General features: G+C 41.2%; 1 protein-coding gene across 3 annotated transcripts in view; it reads left to right on the top strand.

Moving 5' to 3' along the window:
* LOC100525024 (protein FAM205A-like) overlaps nt 1-20,344 on the top strand; it is a 161,341-nt gene that overhangs the window by 65,150 nt on the left and 75,847 nt on the right. For all 3 annotated transcript variants that reach the window (XM_021065319.1, XM_021065315.1, XM_021065324.1), the window contains one exon: nt 11,125-11,250. The gene's annotated coding sequence lies outside the window, so the exon portion shown is untranslated. The remainder of the gene's footprint in view (nt 1-11,124; nt 11,251-20,344) is intronic.

The following is a 20,344-nucleotide window of genomic DNA, read 5'->3' as shown; positions in this document are numbered from 1 at the left end:
AAAAAGAAGGTCCTGTGGCAGTCCTGCAGCCCTCTTCTCATACTCTCACACTCCCCTACAATGGTACCTTGCTTCTCTGGTTTGCTCAGGCCTTCTCCCAAACTCTCTCAGTTGTGATACACCACACCCTAGCCCCCCTCAGTCTGTTCGTATGCAGCCAGCTCTAGTACTCTCCCTGGGTCTGACCTCTGAAGCTTGAGCCTTAGCACCCAGACCCTGCCTAACCCAGTGGATGAGCCTCTCAGGGGTGCTCCAGGAGGCAGCACCCTCTGTGTGTGTGGCTCTCTCTGCTTTGCCTCCTCAGTCCAGGCATTGTGCTTTTCTCTGAGGCCTTGATGCTCCCCTTCTGCCCCAGCCCTGCCAGACAGGGAGCCTCCCATTGTGTAGAATTCTCCCCTCCCCTCCCCTCCCATCCCCTCCCCTCTCTTCTCTTCCCCTCTCTCTTTTTTCCTCTGTTTGCTCTACCCAGTTATGTGGAGGTTTTCTTGCTCTTTTGGAAGTCTGAGGTCTACTGCCAGTGTTCAGTAGATGTTTTGTGAGAATCATTCTATATGTAGGATTTTTTGGGGTGTATTTGAGGGAGAAGGTGAACTCCACATCCTACTCCTCCACCGTTCTAATCTGGTCTCTCCTATTTTCTTTAATTTGAAGTTTAGGGCATTCCCACTGTGGCTCAGCAGGTTAAGAACCCAACATAGTATCTGTGAGGATGCAGGTTTGATCCCTGGCCTTGCTCAGCTGGTTAAGGATCCAGCATTGCTGAAAGCTACCACATAGGTCACAGACGTTGCTTGGATCTGGTGTTGCTGTGACTCTGGCATAGGCCAGCAGCTGCAGTTTGGATTTGACTTCTAGCCCAGGAATTTCCATATGCTACAGGTGCGGCCCTAAAAAGAAAAGAAAAATAAACCTTAGGATATTGATTCGGGATTATCCTTTTCCAATATAAGCATTTATCTGTGCATTTTCTCTTGACTTCTCATTTGCTTAGAATTCTGCTATAGTGCCTCTTTGTGTGTGTGTGTGTCTTTTTGCCATTTCTTGGGCCGCTCCCACGGCATATGGAGGTTCCCAGGCTAGGCCAGAGCCACAGCAACATGGGATCCAAGCCTCGTCTGCAACCTACACCACAGCTCACGGCAACACCAGATCCTTAACCCACTGAGCAAGGCCAGGGATCGAACCCGCAACCTCATGGTTTCTAGTCAGATTCGTTAACCACTGAGCCACGATGGGAACTCCTATAGTGCCTCTTTTTAAACAATAAACAATAAGCATTGGAACCTCCTTCCTATGGTTCAGGAATCACCAATTTTGTGAGTCTTGACCTTTGCTAATGGGGCAACCAGAGATTTGCACTGGATATCCAGTGTCCAGTACAGTAGCATTGTTAATTTCAGCTGCAGGATCCTGGGTTCAGTGACAGCAGCACCAGCATCTTCAGTGGATTGATCCTCTGATGTGATTTCGGCTGTGTTTACTTTGAGCAACATGCTTTTATTCCTCTTTGTTTTTATTTTTAAAATTTAGTTTTATATTATTATTATTAGTCTTTTTTAGAGCTGCACCTATGACATATGGAGGATCCCAGGCTAGGGGTTGAATTGGAGCTACAGCAGCTGGCCTACACCATAGTCACAGCAACATGGGATCCGAGCTGCCTCTGCAACCTACACCAGAGCTCATGGCAATGCTGGATCCTTAACCCACTGAGTAAGGCCAGGGAATCAAACTTGCATCCTCATGAATACTAGTTGGGTTCGATACTGCTAAGCCGCAGTGGGAACTCCCCCCATCTGTTTTTAAATCTTGGATTTTCAGTCTTTCTATGGATTCTCTGAGGTACGCAGTACTTTCTTTCTTTCTTTCTTTTGAACAAATGTCTTTCTGAATTAAATCAGCCGAAGTTGTTTTTTGTTGACGGATTACTAACCTGACTGGTATATGCACCCTGCCTTACGTTGCCTTATGGTTTTGCTGTCTAAAACTTAAAACTTTTCTTCTTTTCCTTCCCTTTCTTCTTCTTCCTTTTTTTTTTTTTTTTTTTTTTTTTTTTGCTTTTTGCTTTTTAGGGCACCACCTGTGGCATATGGAAGTTCCCAGGCTAGGGGGTCAAATTGGAGCTGTAGCTGCTAGCCTATGCCACAGCAATGAGGGATCTGAGCTGCGTCTGTGACCTATACCATAGCTTATGGCAGTGCCGGATCACTGACCCACTGATCGAGGCCAAGGATTGAACTTACATCCTCATGGATACATGGATTCATTTATGCTGCGCATGAGAGCTCCCAAACTTACCTTTTTAAAAACTATGGCCAGATGTTATTTCCTCCACACCAGCTAGGTTAGTTCCCTTCCTTTAGATTTATATGGTACCTTGTGCTTGTCCCTGTCATCATTTCTGCTATTTTATAGTATCATTGTCTGCTGGATTGCTGTCTTTCTTACTAGACTATGAGTTTCCTAAGGGCAAGGGCCATGTTTTCTTCTCAATGTTTGAGATTTATTGGGTTCTCAAAGGCATAAACATAAATGTTTGATATATATTACTTTTTGTATCCTAAAATTCTTTTTTTTTTGCCTCAAACCGAATTATTTCCATGTTGGACTCATCAATTATGCAGATCTGCTGAGGTTATGGAAGACTACAGAAATCCTTGGTCATTCCTTAGAGCTCACTTAGTTTCTAGCAAATGAAATTTAGCTAATTTCTAGGATATGTTGCCTGTTCCTAAGATATTAAAAAGGCAGCTTTCTCTGAGTATGTCTCCACATTTAGAAAATTAATTGATAAGTATGCCATTTTTCTCTGCAGTTATTTCTAATTTGTGCCAGAAGCATGTGACTTATTAGTGGGATTGGTTTAAAGTCTAGTAAAACCCTAGAAAAGTAAAGTGTTGAGAGCTGGAGAATAGAGGGAAAAAATAACAATATAGGTAAGAAAAATTTGGCCATGGAAATACTTTTTTAAATGCTCTTTGAGAACTTGGGTCATATGTTATTCTTCTTTGTATTCCTAAGGAGCTTGCACATAATATAGTATATGTATATACTAATGTATTTTGCTGTAAAATTTTTTTATTTCTCTGATTTGACGCAGTTCAGGAAATATTTGGGCCAATAGACTATATACTCCTAGAGGAAGCAGACAGTGATTTTTAACCAAGAAGGCTATAGATTTAGGCAGCCTTAAAGTCTTACGTAAGCTGGGTGAGGAAGCCAGAAAGAATTTTTCTGTCTGGACTCTGGGTCTGCTCTTTGTACGTGTGACAGCTCCTTTTGTAAACAGTTTTAAAATCCTTTGGTGATTGTTGGGAACACTCTTGTACATGTTCTTAATCTGCTTTAAGAGGTCCTGTGTCTGATGGGAATAGACTGAAAACTAATTGAAGTGTCTGGAAGCCCCTGGAGAGCCAGTGAGTGGTCCTCTGAGAAGATTCTTCCTCCCAGTAAAGAATGTAAGATTTGGAATGAAGTGTTATAATTAGTGATCCACTAGCTCAAGAGCAAGCTCCAGGGCATTGTCACTCCTCAGAGAAGACAGGTAGATATAGCTTCCAGGCAAGATTCTTGTTCTGTGGTTGCCTTTGTGAGCAAGCAGTAAACAAAGATAATAGACTTGGGAGAAAAGACTCTCTGAGCTGGCATAGATTGTGACTATAGAGTGGGAGTATAGAAATGAAAAGGTCATGGTCCAGTGGGAAAGACATAAATAGGAGTGGATTTACCATGAAGTGACTTAGACAGTCCCTTTCTAAGGCCCCAGAAAGGGATCATCATTATTATGTTAGTAATATTTTTTCTCAAAGATCCTCCCTCACACACAAACTAAATTGAAAAGGCTTCAGGGCTTATAAAAATCTCTTATCTACCCTTGCATTTAAGTACAGCAACAATACAGCATGTTGTGATAAAGTATCATAAAGATATTTGTATATGTTCTGTAGAAGCACTAAAGAAATGCATCCTGCCCAGCGTGGCATTTGAATAGAGAGTGAATTCATGCACCAGGAGAACAGGGATTTTTGTCTTTTTATTCACCATATAGTCTAGTACCTAGAACATTGCCTGGCACATATCAAGTGGTCAATAAATGTTTTGTTGAAGGAATAAGAGTGAGTTAGGACAGAGAATTGGGGATAGTGTATGTGTGAAGGGATTAGTAGCCTGAGGAGGTAGGTGCCTGTTGGGGAGTGGTGAGTGAGGTGGCTGGAGAATAGGTAGGCCAAAGCCAAAGCATGGAGGTTTCCATTATACCCCGTTCAAGTTTGGGACTATCCTGCAGGCTCTAATGAACTCACTGAAGTCATTAAGCTTGAGAGTAGTATGATCTAATTTGATTTTAGAAAAATCATTCTGGAAGCTGTGTGTAGAATAGAGCAGAGGAGGTTGAGGTTTGAGGTAGGAAACTGCTGCAGTAGCCCAGTCGAGAAATGATTGGAATCTGAACCAAGACAATAGCATTATAGATGCTATAAGGGAAAATATTCGATAAACAACTTAGGAAATAAAATGGCATATGATAAGCATAGTACGTATTGAACTGCGAACATTCTTACCTGTTGGATCCAGCTTAAAACTTATCTATTTGTTCACACTCCCTCCTTAGAATCTGAAAAATACAGTCAAGCAAGCTGGCAATTACAAACCTGTATTCTGTTAAGTGTTATGAGAGGAATTTCAAGGTATTATGGGAACACATAGAAGGAATATCTTATAAAGGCTTGTGGGTTTGGTGAAAGGTTCCTGGGGAAAATGAAAAGCTGGAACAATAAGAATGAATAGAAATTAGACCAGTGAAGAGATATGGGTGATGTGGTGGAAGGAGAGGAAAGACTCTGGAATGACTCCTTGAGGCAAGGATGTGATGACTGAGAATCATGGAGACACTAATGGAGATAGAAACAGAAGGTGAAGGTCCAGGTACTGGTGAGAAGAGGAGTTCATTTATATTGTGTTAGGTTTGAGATGCCTATGGGATATCCAGATAGAGATGAAGAATATATGGATTTTGAGTTGACAAAAGAGGTCAGGGCTGGAGTTGTAGATTTGGGAGTCATCAGGGTACTTCCTGAAGCCATGGATATAGGTGAAACCATCCAGGGAGAATGAATAAAGAGAACTTAGAAAGAGACCAAGGACAGGAGTTCCCATCGTGGCGCAGTGGTTAACGAATCTGACTAGGAACCAGGGGGTTGCGGGTTCGATCCCTGGCCTTGCTCAGTGGGTTAAGGATCTGGTGTTGCTGTGAGCTGTGGTGTGGGTTGCAGACACGGCTCAGATCCCATGTTGCTGTGGCTCTGGTGTAGGCCAGTGGCTGCAGCTCTGATTAGACCCCTAGCCTGGAAACCTCCATGTGCTGCAAGAGCAGCTCAAGAAAAGGCAAAAAGACAAAAAAAAAAAAAAAAAAAAAAAAAGAAGAAGAAGAAAAAACAAAGAGATCAAGGACAATTTAAGGGCCCAGAAAAAAAAAAAAAAAGAAGAGTCTTAGGAAAAGACTGAAGGAGTGACTAAACAGAAAGAAGGAAGAATTGGGAGATAATGAAACCAGAAAGAAGACAGGGGAAGGCAGAAGGAGAGCAGAACAGGAGGTGACCAACTCAGAAACTGTTGTGGAGTTCTAGAATGATAAGCATTAAAAAGTACTCAATTGGCTTAGGCAATGTGGGTTTTGCTGGGATTTTAGCAAGAGCAATTTCAGTGGAAGGATTGGTGGCAGGAACCAGACTGGATTGGTTCTAGGAGATAATGGGCAGTTCTGAGCTGTATACTTTCAATATCTAGCAGCATGATAAATGTTCACATTAGAGGGAATTCATGAGCACATCTTGCTTAGCAAGGTTTTCCACATGTCCAGTGGATTCTCATACAGAAAATATCTCTTATTGAGACTATATGTGACAAGGAGGATTTATACTAAGTGTCTTGGAGACAGAAGAAAATGAAGAGCCTTTTATTTATCATACTCTCACTATTGAGAACCTTCATTTGTTTCTGTTTTTTTTTCATGTATTTTATATAAATTTCCTTTAGATATCTTGAACAAAATAATTGGAAAGGATAGAGAAAGGGGGATCATCTATTTTACAGGCTTCTGGGTGGGAATTCCAATGAGAAAGAGGGGATCAGTTCCTCAGAAGATAACTATAGACCTTTGTGTTACTGGTGTCCCTATGTAACATCAACCCTTTGTATCAATCATTTTGCACTGCGTGCATAAAGTCATCAATATTAGACATAAGGGGGAGTGGAAGCTCCATATGCTAGCCCTTGAAAGTACTAAATATAACCATAAATTTTATTGTCTGAAAATTGTATTCAGATTTATTCAGTAATTTTCAAGAACTCCAGTGAATAGAGGAATGATGAATGTTAGTAAAATGACATCTGTGACTTTTAAAGCATTTTGGCCCCATGTAATATGCACAAATTGACCTCAAGAGAGGCCATATAATATGTTGGCAAGTAGCATGGGTTCTAGAGTTAGATCAGTATTCAGATTCCCCAACCTGCATTTAGTAGATACGTCTTTGGGGATGGTCTCTTAATATCTCTGCAGCTCAGTCTTCTCATGTGTGAAATGATAGTTAAATAAAATAATGCATTTAAAGCTCTTAACACAACCCTGGGCATAAAGTATGTGATTACTAAATCTGTTACTATATTTCTCAAGATTACAAAATTGTTTAGTGCTGGAATCTAAATTTCACAGATGTTACTATGTCCTTTATAAAATACTTTCTTGGAGCTCCTGCTGTGGCACAGTGGGTTAAAGGTCCTCTGCTGTCTTTAGGGCATTGTCAGTTCAATCCCTGACCCTTGCAGTGGGTTAAAGATTTCTTATTGCTGCAGCTGTGTTTAGGTGGCAGCAGTGGCTCGGATTTGATCCCTCCAGGAACTTCCATGTGCTGTGGATGCAAAAGGAAAAAAAAATTCTCTTAAGCCTATAGCCACATGGACATAGTAGGGATAGTATATACTTTTAGGCACAGTATGTGACTGTTAGTTTAGAATTGTTGTCTTTCTGCCATTGGCTCACTGCTTTTAATCTTCCTTCAATTACCTCAAACTTATCCATCCAATCAGTTCTCTCCTCACATATCTGAACTCTCATTTACAAATGACAGCAATCCAATTCAAACAAATTTGACCAAAAGAAAACAAATTTGAGCAAAGGTTTATGTAATTGGGCTGTCAAGAGTGGAGCTGAGTATGGGTTCTTAAAAACATCGTCTCTTAGGACTATTTTTTTCTCTCTTTGTGGCTCCTTCCACTCCCACTTTCATTCCTACTGCATCTTGGCTTCTTGCATATAGGAGGGAATGGAAGGAACATGGCTGGTTGGAATTTGGGGAATGGTTTTAGGATTATGTTTTGAGATTGTCATCCCAGTTTAGCATCCCTAGAGGAAAGAGAAAACATCTCTTTCCCAGCATCTCTATATAAAATATAAGGTAAGGTATTTGATTGAAATGCTTTATGTCATATGCTTATTACTGGGACAACCACTGTGGCCAGAAGGATAGGACCCTACAATTGGCTGTGTCTCATGCCCACCCTATGGACAGGAAGTGAAACACTATAATTGGCAACCCCATGAGAACCCATAGAGTGGAGGGAGGGAAGTTTTTCAAAGAAGAGCGGCAAAGGAATGGCAGGCAGCTCAAAAACAAAAATAAATATCCATGCTATCCTGTTAACTGAACCATCTCCTTCCTTAGGACCCTGGAACCTTTGATTTCTCTGTTTAATTTCTGTCATTCATTAGAGCAAATTATAATTTCTGATGATTTTTCCTTCTAAATGTTGTCATATTTCTCTTCCTGTTCATTATAAATGCCATCACCCTAGCCTAGGTCTTTGTGACTTCACACCTGCTTGTGTTAGAGTCTAAATTGACCTCCTTGCCCCTTCTCTGTAAAACCAATCCCCCTGATTCTATAACTAAATGAAACTTTTGAACCTCAAAAAAAGGTAGGCCAAGAACCAGCTACCAATAATAATAATTATAATAACAACAAACAAAATGCATGTGTTAATGAGCACTTGTTATGTGCTAGATGTGTTAAGCCTTTTAAATATTTTGTTCTTAAAATAATCCTGCGAGATGTTGGGTTGGCCATGAAAATGTACCTCTCATATCTCCTACTGCGGAGTTTAGTTCGTTGCTGCACTCTGAACCCACCACTGCATTTGCACAGAAGCCACATTTCCCATGGACTGTTCTTAACCAGTGACTGAGCACAGCAGGAGTACAAACGCAGGCAATTCCTGGGAAATGTAGGACTCCTTTGACAGGCCACTAGGCTTAAGGATTTCCCACTGGTCTTGCCAAAATTTTCTTTGAATTGCATTATAGTCTAAGACACTTCCTACCTAACCTTCCTTTTTTCCCTCTTTACTACATGGGAGTCAGACCTGCATAATGATCACCCAGCAGTCTCTGATTCCCTCCCCATTTGCCCTTGCAATAGCTCATCCTACCCCCATTATAAATTTCTTGTGTATCTCATTTCATCTTGATATCTGCTTCTTAGATGATTCAATCAATACACATGGTCCAAGAACACGGTGGTAAGATGAAGTACTGGGTATGGTTCACCCATTTCCCAGTGGGCAAAGATTATCCTCCCCTGGGTGGCATGTGAAGCATGAATAGTATCTGGCAGAAGCAAGGTAATATACCTGGGATTATATTTTGAGGGTGCTGGAGTATAAGACTGGGCAAACAAAAATTTATTGATTTATGGAGAGTTTTTTGGGATACAGGATTTAACACCCTGGCAAGTACCCTAGGGGAATGGGTTGTTCTCAGACTTTTTAAGAAAGTGATAATCAGTGTTGAGTGAAGTAGAAATGTTTGATTTATCCTGGTTTATAGTAGGAGGCTGAGGAAAATGGCAAAGTAGGAATGGCTATATTACATAAGACCACAAAACATACCCATTGATTATATTCCATGAGAGGGCTCAGAAGACATACCATTCACCAAGGCCATCAGTAAAACACTGTTAAGAGTAGCACCAGCATCATAGTGGTGACTCTTCTCTGCAAGTCAGGGCAGATTGTAGGAGATGTGGTCACAGAGCTGGGTTCATTGATATCCATGGGGGGATGAAGACCTTTAATGTAATGAAGGCCACAGTAGTTATAATGACTTTCAAAATACTAGGGGGACAGCCAAGGGACTTGAACTGCACAGAATTGTGGTGGTGGTAATACAGCATGATGTAACTAGGAGAAAAATAGGTAGCAACAGCATGGTAGTCTACTATGGTATATACTATAATGATTCCCCTAGTTATTTCTCAAAGGGACCTGTGGCAGTTTACTTGGGTGATTATATATCACGGAATGGAAATATCCAGACATTTTTAGACCCACAGTCTGAGTTGACATAGATACCTGGACACCCAGTGCATCAGCATAATTTAGTATTGTGTGGACCTTTAACTGTCCTACAGAGACCAGGTAATAAATGAAGTCCTTGTTAAAGTCTGGCTTAGAGTGGGCCAGACCCTTGTGGATTTACCCAGTGGTCATTTCTTCTATTCCTGATTTCATTGTTTTACTTGGATTTTGAAGTAATATTAAAATATTGGTTTCTTAGCCTGTGGGGTAAAAGGTATAGTGAGGGAGGCCAAGTAGGACTTCATCTTTCTTCCTCTCCCAACCAAGATAGTAAATTGGAAACAATAGCACATCCCTGGAGAATGACTGAAGACTATTGCTGGCTTAAACAAGCAGTAGCTTTGATCACAGCTCTTGTACCAGACATAGTCTAATTGCTAGAGCAAATCAGTAAGGATTCAGGTACATAATATATGGCCATTGATCTGAAAAAAGCATTTAAAAATAATTCCAATCAGAAAAGAGGATCAGGAACAGTTTGTGCTTACAGGGGATGGCCAACAGTATTCACTTTCATTTACGTTTTGGCCTCCAGGATATGTCACCTTTCCTGCCCAGTTATAATATAGCTTGATGAGATCTGGACTGCTTGAGCATTCCACAGACCATTTACTGATGGCATGCTGATGTGTTCTAGAAGGTGGGAGAAAAACCCTACAAAGATCAGGAACCTTTCATTTCAGTGAAGGTTTTAGGAGTTAGGAGTATGTTGGGATAACCTTCCAAAGTAAAAAACAAATTGCTGCATCTTGTATTCTCTATCACAAAGATGGAAGCACAGCACCAGTATTCCTCTTTGGGTTCAGGAAGCAATATATTCTACACTTAGATTCATTGCTCTGGCTCATATACAGTGACACAGAAGGCTGCCAGCTTTGAGTGAGACCTAGGAAAGAAAAGGCCCTGCTGGTAAGATCTGGAGGACCCTACGTTGTTGGAAGTGTCAGTGGTAGGAAATGATGTGGTGTGGAGTTTATATTAAGCTCCAATGGGAGAATCACATTGGAGGCCCTTAGAATTCTGGCTCATGCTCCCTCTGAATATTCAACCTGTCAGCAGTGGAGACCAATACTTAGTCCTTGATCAGGCACTATTCCTTGAGGAGACCAACCAGCTGCTTTGTGGCAGGTCAACTACTTTGGACCTCTTCCACAATGGCTTGGCCAGTGGTTCTTCCTGACAGGGGTAGATGACTTATTTGGGGTATGGGTTTGTATTTCCTACCTGTAGTGCTTCAGCCAGCATCACTATTTAGGGGCTTATGGAATGCCCGATTCACAGGCAGGGATTCTCACACAGTTTAACATCAAAATATTGGACCCTATTCACAGTGAAGGATGTGTGGAGTGGGCCCATGACCATGGGTCCACTGGTCATATCACATACTATACCATCCAGGGGCAGCTGGCCTCAGAAAATGTTAAACAGCCTTTTTTTAAAGGCAGAGCTCAAGTGCCAGCATGGTAGCAGCACTTTGAAAGGATGGGGCACCATCCTTCAGCATGCAGTATATATAGAGAGAACTTTATGTGGTGCTAGGTCCCAACTGGGAAGAACATATGGGCCTGGGAACCAAGGTGTGCAAGCAGGAGTAGCCCCATTACAATTATTCACATTGACCAAGTGGGGGATTTTGTATTTCCTGTATTTGCACCTCTGAGCTTTGTGGAGTTGGAAGTTCTGATCTCTAAAAAGTGTGTGTACTCTTGCCAGGGGACATGGCAAGGATCCCACTGAACTATAAATGATGGCTGCCACCAGAGCATTTTAGACTCTTATATCCAGAGACCAACCTGAGAGAAGAGTCACCATGTTGGCAGAAATAATTGACAGGAGAAGGTAAGGCTGTTTTTACCCAATGGGGACTAGGTGGGAATCTGTGTGCAGTCTCTGTGATGCACTTGGGCATTTTCTGGTATTTCCTTGCCCTCATGAATGGATACACACAGCAACTCCAGCCTGAGAAGAGTATGGTTACACACAGCAACTCCAGCCTGAGAAGAGTATGGTTACCCAGAGTGTGATTACCAAACCCTTCAGGAAGGAATACTTAAGTCGCACTATAGGGTGAATCCAAGACCAACCAAGGTGATAGATGACAGTGGGGAGAATTTAGAATGGAGAAGGCAGAGTATAAGGACAAGTTGCAGGCCCAAGATCAACAGCAGTGATGAGGGCTGTAGTTTTTTCTACTTACTGGGCCCTTCCTCAGAAAGAGAGGTCCCCTGGAACCATGGAGGTACTGCTCCTTAATCCCCTGTGGAGAAGGAGGTGTTTGGGACCTTGGGAATGTGTCTCTCAGATCTCCTACTGTGGACAGCATAATTGATGCCCCCATCTGCTCTGTTTTACACACACCACCACATTTGCTCCAAGGCCATGTTTCCTGTGGTCTGTTTCTGTTTCAGTGATGGTACACAGCAGGCCCATGCCTATGAGGCAGAGGGTACCTCTGACAGATGATTTTGGCCTGAGGATTCTACATTGGCTTTGCAGATGCTCTCTGAAAGATTCATGGCATTCTGTCTTATCCCACCTTGCTGCTTTCCCTTTCTCCTTCTCCCAGGTCAGATGTATGTCACTGTCTGGCAGATCTCAGCCTTGTCCAGCTTTCTCCCCATTTTTGATTTCACAGGCATTTTCTCCAGTTTCCTGGAAAGGTTTTTGAATATTATAATCTGTCTCTACCCTGCAAAGGCAGGAGGAGTTTTGACTACACTTGGAATGTGAAAGGAAGAACATTGTCTCTTGGGGTCAGTTACAGTTCTTGAGGTTAAAGAGCCCCTCTGGAAAGGAGAAACTCAAGGGACAGGGTTGGGGCAGCTTTGCCAAACTTCTTTTCCCACCTGGGAGAGTCTCCCTGGAGAGTTAAACTGTGAAAATTCAGAGTTCTGTATTGTAAGAGAAATTGTATGCCTTTATCCCATGATCTTGCTAGTACACATTCCTCCATCACCCACAATCTTCTATGAATTTTTAAGGTTTCGTCTTCTTAAGTAAGACACGTGAAAATTCCTAAGGAGTTTGAATCAAAGGCTGTATGTACTTTGTGGTCAGGCACTGCTGGTGGAATTCATTCATCTTTTCTTGATCACAGTTTCCCTCACTGCCCTGGCCTCCAGGAGACTATGCTCTTTCAGTATTCTGATTTTCACATTGACACAGGGATTTTGTGAGTTTCTCTGTTGAAAGCTGGAGTATCTGAATGAGATGTTAATAAAGGGAATACGGCCTAAGTACTGCCATCTACTTATTGCAGGCAATATGGCTTGTAAGTCAGGCTGTTTTCATTGTCTGCAGGATGCTTTCCATCCCTGGGCAGCTCACCCAAGGTCTTCTCTTCCTGGCCCTTGGTGAGCCTCCATTAGGTCAAAACACTACCTTTTCCACAAATGAGGCCAGATAGCTTTTTGCTTCAGGGTATGCCTTAGTTGTTCTGTTTCAAATAAATTGTTCCCTTTCTTTTTTGAGGACCCTTGCTTGCACTAGCTGTTTGACACAGGGAATCGCTTCACCCGACTGCTGAAACTATCCCTTTCCAGTAGTGATGAAGCTTCCACAATGTACAATAATGTAACCTCTTCTCCTCACCCATCTTCATCTCCATCGTCATTCTTATCTCTGCAGGATCATTCCCATATGCTCATCAGCAGGCAAGCATGCTGTGATATGCAGTCTTAATGAAAAACAAACTGCAGAACAATTGTACTCTTCTACAACCTTTTCAGTTTATGGCTCTTTTCTCTGTTCTCCTGTCTAGAATAACTCTTTATGTGTCTCTATATTCTTTCCTGAACCCACTACAACAGTTAGACTTTGATTCCTGCCATTTGACTGAGAATGCTCTTGTGAAGGTCCACAGTAGCTCCCAGGTTAAGAAATCTGGCCTTTAATTCTTAGTCCCTATCTTGCTTGTCCTGTAGGCAATATTAACATAGTTGATCACTTCCTCATACCTTCAAAGTGATGTTCACTTAACTTTGGAGACACCACACTCCTCTGGTTTCCTACCTGTATCATGAACTGCTCCTCCTCATATTATCATATTGGAGCACTCTAGGACTTAGACCTTTTCTCTACTTATATTCACACCCTGTAAGGGGTTTGCAAACCGCTTCTATAAAGGACCAGATAGTATATATTTTTGGTTTTGTGAGCCATATGGTCTTTTACATGTGATCATTTACTCAATGAGCCATGGACAGTACATACATGAATGTTGAATTGATCATTGTCATGACTGCTGTGTATATTCAGTGCTTAGAAGGAGTCTTACTTTGCTAAATAAACTATAATTTGTCCACCTGGTATTTTAGCATAGTTACCTGAGCACTACTAGAGCTCAAAGGGTGCAAAAGTTCCCTACCTGTGTAGAGAAGGCAGGGAGTTCTGTCCTGAAATTTTTCGGTATATTTCTCCAGGCCCTTGTGCCCAGTGTTGTTTAAAATTCAAGGGCTTTAAAAGGCTCAAGGCTCAATTTGATCTCTTTTTTTCTTATTAATGTCAGCATTCAGCTTTTGCTGATTACCTGGGACAAAGTAAGTGTGTAGTGGGAGGAGCTTGGGTGTGGGGGGGAGGATGGTTTAGGTGTGGTGGGAGAGAGGGGGCAGGAATGAGGGACAGCTTCTTAATAGGGTCTGAGAAAAAGGGAGGTTATTTTATTTGTTGAGATGGGGTGATTAAACTCTCAGCATGAATTTTGAGAGACAGCTGCAGATAGAAAAGAGATGGTGATTAGAACTAATTACTGTTGTTGTAGATGTTTTGCATTTCTATAGCACTTTGTATTTACAGAGAATTTTGTAATCACTTATTAACTTTCCTTGTGACATGGGCAACAGTACCACAGATGTTTGTATTTGTTTTCTGGGAAGAAATCTGAGCTGCTTTGGCTACATACTAGAATTAAGGAATCAAAATCCTTATTGCAGCTCTTTTACTTCCTGTGTGGCTTTAAGAATCCAAACAGAACTTGAACACTGTCTTATTCTATAAGTTTATGATGAAGAGTAACTCATGAAGATGGTTTAGTACTTTGCTAAATTTAAAAAGATATCATATATAGATATATAATAACAATTCTAACCTCTCCAAAGTAGAGTTTCCTCCAGGTTTAAAAAAAATAAAATTAGGAGTTCCCATGGTGGCCCAGTGGAAACGAACTCAACTAGTATCCATGAGGATGTGGGTTTGACCCCTGGCCTTGCTCAGTGGGTTAAAGATCCGGCATTGCCATGAGCTGTGGTGTAGTGTCGCAGATGCAGCTTGATCCAGCCTTGCTGTGGCTGTGGTGTAAGCCGGCAGCTCCGATTTGACGCCTAGATTGGGAACCTCCCTGTGCTGCAGGTGTGGCCCTAATAAATAAATAAATAAATAAATTTCCTGATTCAGCATGGAAAAAATGGGCTTAGTTTCCTGACATTTGGGCATGACTTGGGAGTTGCAGACAGTTCATTGGGATGGCAGCTTTGAGAAAGAATATCACATAAAGGCATTCTGAACTCCCTTACCCCAGGGCTTGCTTTAAAGGAATGAGATAAAGGGAGAGGAATATTGGCCATGCTGAAAAGGAGCAGGTGAAGATGAGTAGACTGAATCAGGATAAAAATCTCTGGGACAAGCCAGGTGCCAGAAGACCGGGGGAAGGTTCTGGAGGTAGAAGAGAACCCCAGGTTCTCACTGTTGGTCTCTCAACCTCAGGTGATTTCTGGGGAAATAGCTTCCCCTATCTCCACAATATAAAGACTTAAACTTTTCTTCCTGTTAGGGTGTTAGGGCTATGGGTTGAAATGTAAGCTGGAGTCCCTGCCAAGGTAACCCTGATAGAAGTTAATTTTAAGTTCTGCAGGCTGTGAGTTTGGCCTCTAGCCCTGTTTTCCAGCTGCCACCAATATCTTCTCAGGCTGAATTCTTGCCTGGCTACATCTAAATTGGGATGCGGTCTCCCAATTTATTCCTCACCCTTCAGACACTGAAATGAGTTTATGAACAATTTATAGATTTTTAAGGTTAGAATTAGAGTTATAAAGTTGAAAAAGATGTCAAAAAGTCATCTGGAAATTTCTCTCCATGTGCCTGACCCTGTCTGAAAACTTTGTACTGCTTAAAATGTTAGTTCTCTGATGGCAAGATTATATAAAATAAGAGCAACAGTTACACAATTACTAGAAATCTTCATGAATAACAGGAATAAATGTCCCCAATCTTTTTTTTTTTTTTGTCTTTTGGGGGCTATACCTGTGGCATATGGAGGTTCCCAGGATAGGGGTCTAATTGGAGCTGTTGCTCCTGGCCTAGGTCAGAGCTACAGCAATGCCAGATCCAAGCTGCATCTGCATCTGCACCTGCTACCTACACCAAATCTTAGAGCAGTGCCAGATCCTTAACCTACTGAGCGAGGCCAGGGACGGAACCTGAAACCTCATGGTTCCTGGTCGGATTTGTTTCTGCTGCACTACCATGGGAATTCCAATGTCCCCAATCTTGATGGAAATGTATTGGGGGCTCATCTGCCTTCTTCTAGGTCCCTTCCTGAGACTCTCCCTTGATTCTGCTCTGGATGTGAGCACTAGCTGCAAAGCCCTTAAGCTTTCTTTTATTCTGAACACTAGGCCCACTGGAATCCTGGTGCCTCCTTTAATGGTATGGCCTCCATGCTCTGTCCTTGTATTGAAAAATCCTGTAACGGTAAGGCATAAACTCCCAGATGGTGTCTCTGATCTTAGCTTCCTTCTGTTTTACTAACGGAAATGTCAGCCAGGTCATCTTCTGACTTAAAGAGACCCAAGCATGATTCCACAGCAGCACTTCAGTGCACCAAGAAACCTACATAAACTGGCTCATCCCAGGTGCTGAGAATTTAAACTTCAGGCTTGGATGAAGCCCCTAGACACATTAGGGAGACGACCAACAGTTTTTCTATTTTACATGGAAATGCTAATTTCACTTGCAGAAGAGAAGTACCAAAATAGTATTATGATTATAACAGTAGAAATGTAGGAGTGTGGAATTTGTAATGTTATAGACAAATTAAGCATGAAATGCAAATACCACATCAGAGTGGGCTGGGTATCCAGATCTCAGCTGAAATTCTCTGAAAGGGTTACAATGGCTAGCTAGTGCAGCTGACTAAAGGGCCCCAGTGAGAGGAGATGGAGAGGGTAAAAATAGAGGCTGTAGAGAGAGGAGGAGCAGTCTTAGGTTTGTGACATCTCCTCAGCTCTTCTTGGGAGGTTTTTCATAGATTTGAATACTTATAGGAATGAATTCCCTCACTGTGATATGTATACTTGAGAGTTAATTTAATAATGATTACTCAGAAGGATAACACAGATTGCTGTTTATGATGACATGACAGTTTGGAGACTATCTTACTACATTTGGGCTTCTGTAACAGTACCATAAACTGGGTGGCTAATAAATAACAGAAATTATTATTGGTTCTAGAGCCTGGGAAGTCCCAGATCAAGGTCCAGTGAGTAGATTCATTGTCTGGTGAGGACCCTTCTTGGTTCAGAGATGACGATATTTTTGTTGTAGCCTCAGATGGTGGAAAACAGAGAAGATGCAAGCTCTGTTGTGACCCTTATAAGGACATGAATCCTGTTGATGAGGGCTGTAGCCTCATGACCTCTCCTAATCCTAATTAACTCTCAGAGGTCCCCTTCCTAATACCATCACATTGGGTTTAGCGTTTCAACATATGGATTTGTGGGAGAGACACAGACGTTTAGTCCATACAAAGACATTTGATAATTTGCAAGTCTGATTGGTTCAGTCCTCTGCTCAGAATCCTCCAGTAGATCCCCGTGTCAATAGCACAAATCACTTATTATTTTTTTTGGCTGCCCTTGTGGCATGTGGAAGTTCCTGGGCCAGAGACTGAACCCCGGCTTCAGTTGACCTGAGCCAGTTGACCTGCAGCAATGTCAGATCCTTAACCCACTGTGCCACGAGGGAACTACTAGAAATCACGTATTATTTATTGGTTTGCTCATATTATTTTTTAATTATTTCCACAAATATTTATGGAGTAGCAGGGTCTGTGCTAGGTGCCTGAGATGTAGCAGTAAAGTAAGCATACATGGGAGACCTACCCCTCTTGGAGCTTGAATCTTGTGGTAGAGACAGACAATAAACAAAATTTAAATGGAGATGATCTTTTGACAGTAAGCTAACGTGGATTTGTTTTACAGATCCTAACCCCAATCATGTTTCCTAAATCCACTTATATTCCCTTGCAGCTGTTCCACCTATATGGTGCCCACCTAAAGAAGACCAGGCCATTTGACTTTGGAACCTGGGTACTTCACTGCCACACTATACTGCCTGTTTCAGTTCCTCATAGTGCAAGCTCTTTCTCACTTCAGCACCCTTGTGTACATTATTCACTAAGACCTTCTTCCTCAAATAAACTCACTTTTTCAATCTTAGCCTAAATTTCACCTTCTCTGCAGAGCTTTCCCTGATAGATATATCCCCAAAGTTAGGCTACATTCCATTCCTACAATTACAATCAGAATTGTATTTCAGATTGTAATATCAGTATTACAATTAGAATACCCTACTTTTTTTCCAGCACTTTTTGTAATTTTATATTTATTTCTATGGTAATATGGTGCTGGTGGGAGATTGGATCAGAAATTTCTTTTTTTTTCTTTTCTAGGGCTGCACTGGTTGGCATATGGAGGTTCCCAGGCTAGGGGTCTAATCGGAGCTGTAGCCGCCGGCCTACGCCACAGCTACAGCCACTCGGGTTCTGAGGCGCGTCTGCAACCTACACCACAGCTCACGGCAACGCCGGATCCTTAACCCACTGAGCAAGGCCAGGGATCGAACCTGCAACCTCATGGTTCCTAGTTGGAATTGTTAACCACTGTGCCATGATGGGAACTCCTGAATATTTTTATACACTGTATTGCAATCGCAGGATTTTCTTCAGTTAAACAGAGCCATTAGAGAAGTTTTATTCCAATTTTTGTGAAACTTCATAGTTTGGAAGTTTCACAAAACTACCAGTGTGTTAGTAGAATGGTAGTATAGTGGTAAAATTAGTAGAAGGCCCATTAGAGACTGTGTACTCTTGTGTATTCATTTGTCAAAAATACTTACTGTGAGGTGAAAATGACATTTTATTTGTGTAATTTTCCTCTCCAAGCCACATAATCCTAATTGAATTATCAGAAAAACAACAGACAAATTCAAGTAGAGGGGCATCTTAACAGTGTACACTAGTCCTCCTCAAAACTGTCAAGGTCCTCAAAAACAAGCGAAGTCTTATCACAGCCCAGAGGAGCCTAAGGAGACGTGACGAGTAAATGTAATGTAGAATCCTGCATGGGATCCAGAAGCAGAAAAGGAGCATTAGGTAAAAACAATGGAAAGATGAGTACAATGTGAGCTTTAGTGATGATAATGTATTAATATCGATTCACTAATTATAACAAATGTGCCATAATAACTAATATCAATTAATATTAATGATTAACATTATTATTATTAATAACAATATGGAAAACTCTAAAGAGGAGGGAAGGGAAGTAAATGGGAACTTTCAGCATTGTCTGCACAATTTTTCTCTAAATCTAAAACTTCTAAAAAATAGTATATTGGAGTTCCCATCATGGCTCAGTGGTTAACGAATCTGACTAGGAACCATGAGGTTGTGGGTTCAATCCCTGGCCTCGCTCAGTGGGTTAAGGATCCGGTGTTGCTGTGAGCTGTGGTGTAGGTTGCAGACGCAGCTTGGATCCCAAGTGGCTGTGGCTGTGGCTGTGGCTGTGGCGTAGGCCAGCGGCTACAGTTCCAATGAGACCCCTAGCCTGGGAACCTCCATGGGAGTGGCCCTAGAAAAGGCAGAAAGACAAAAAAAAAAAAAAAAGTATATTAATTGAAAATAAACTACATTTAAAAAATGAAACCAATCACTTTTGAAATGTTTGGAAGCCCTGAAATACTTTGCTGGAACCCATGAACTTGTTGGACACAACATGAAAACTATTGGTCTAAATCAATGTAAATGATTCTTAGTATAATTCTATTTTGAGCACAGGCAGTTCTTACTTTGCATGGTTGTGAGACCGTGCAAAAAAGGATTATTAAAGCTGAAACCGTGCAAAGTGATCTTAATGATTAATGGAAGAAATTGCAGTTGTTTAGTGATCTTTAAATTTTTTGTAAAAACATTAAAAATTCTGTTATTAGCAGTAATAATGAATAGGGAAATGAAATGGGTTGTAAAACTAATATTTAATACACTGTAATTAGAAATATTGAGACTTAAAGTTTTAGATTTTTTTTTTGTAAGAAAACTTACCAATATACTACTGTTAAGGATTTTCCCTTCCTCTGTCTCTAAATTCTTAATATGTTAAGGCATACAGATTGATCTTTCCTACTTATGAGATATTTGGTATTTTATATCTTTTCAACATTTATAGGTGTGAACACTTTAGTGACTTCATTAAATGAAAAATTCCTCATGATTTTTGTTCATGAATACTCTGGTATTCAAAATCTTCTGAGTTTTAACATCAAACTACTCAGCGATACTTTCAAGTTTGGAGTAATTTATGTAAGAAACAAGACTGTTTCTTTTTGCAATGTCATTGTCTGTGTACATGGAAAGTATGTGTTTCTCTTGAAAAACTAGTCTTTTAAAAAAGAAGCTTGCATAGCATAACAGTGGAGATAATGTTCTCACAGACCCTCTGAACTGTTTTGCTGAGATTTAATAAAAACATTTTCTACAAAAAGAAAAAAAAATTATCAAGAATGGGTTATTTTTGGTCACGCCTGTGGCATGTGGAAATTCTGGGCCAGGGATCAAACCCATGCCACAGCAGCAATCCAAGCCTCTATAGTGACAATGCTGGATCCTTAACCTACTGTGCTACAAGAGAAATCTAAGAATGGCTTGAATAGTGCTTGCCTT

The sequence above is a fragment of the Sus scrofa genome, chromosome 1, assembly GCF_000003025.6.
Source record: "Sus scrofa isolate TJ Tabasco breed Duroc chromosome 1, Sscrofa11.1, whole genome shotgun sequence".
NCBI lineage: Eukaryota > Metazoa > Chordata > Mammalia > Artiodactyla > Suidae > Sus > Sus scrofa.
This window is presented reverse-complemented; position numbering and strand designations above follow the sequence as displayed.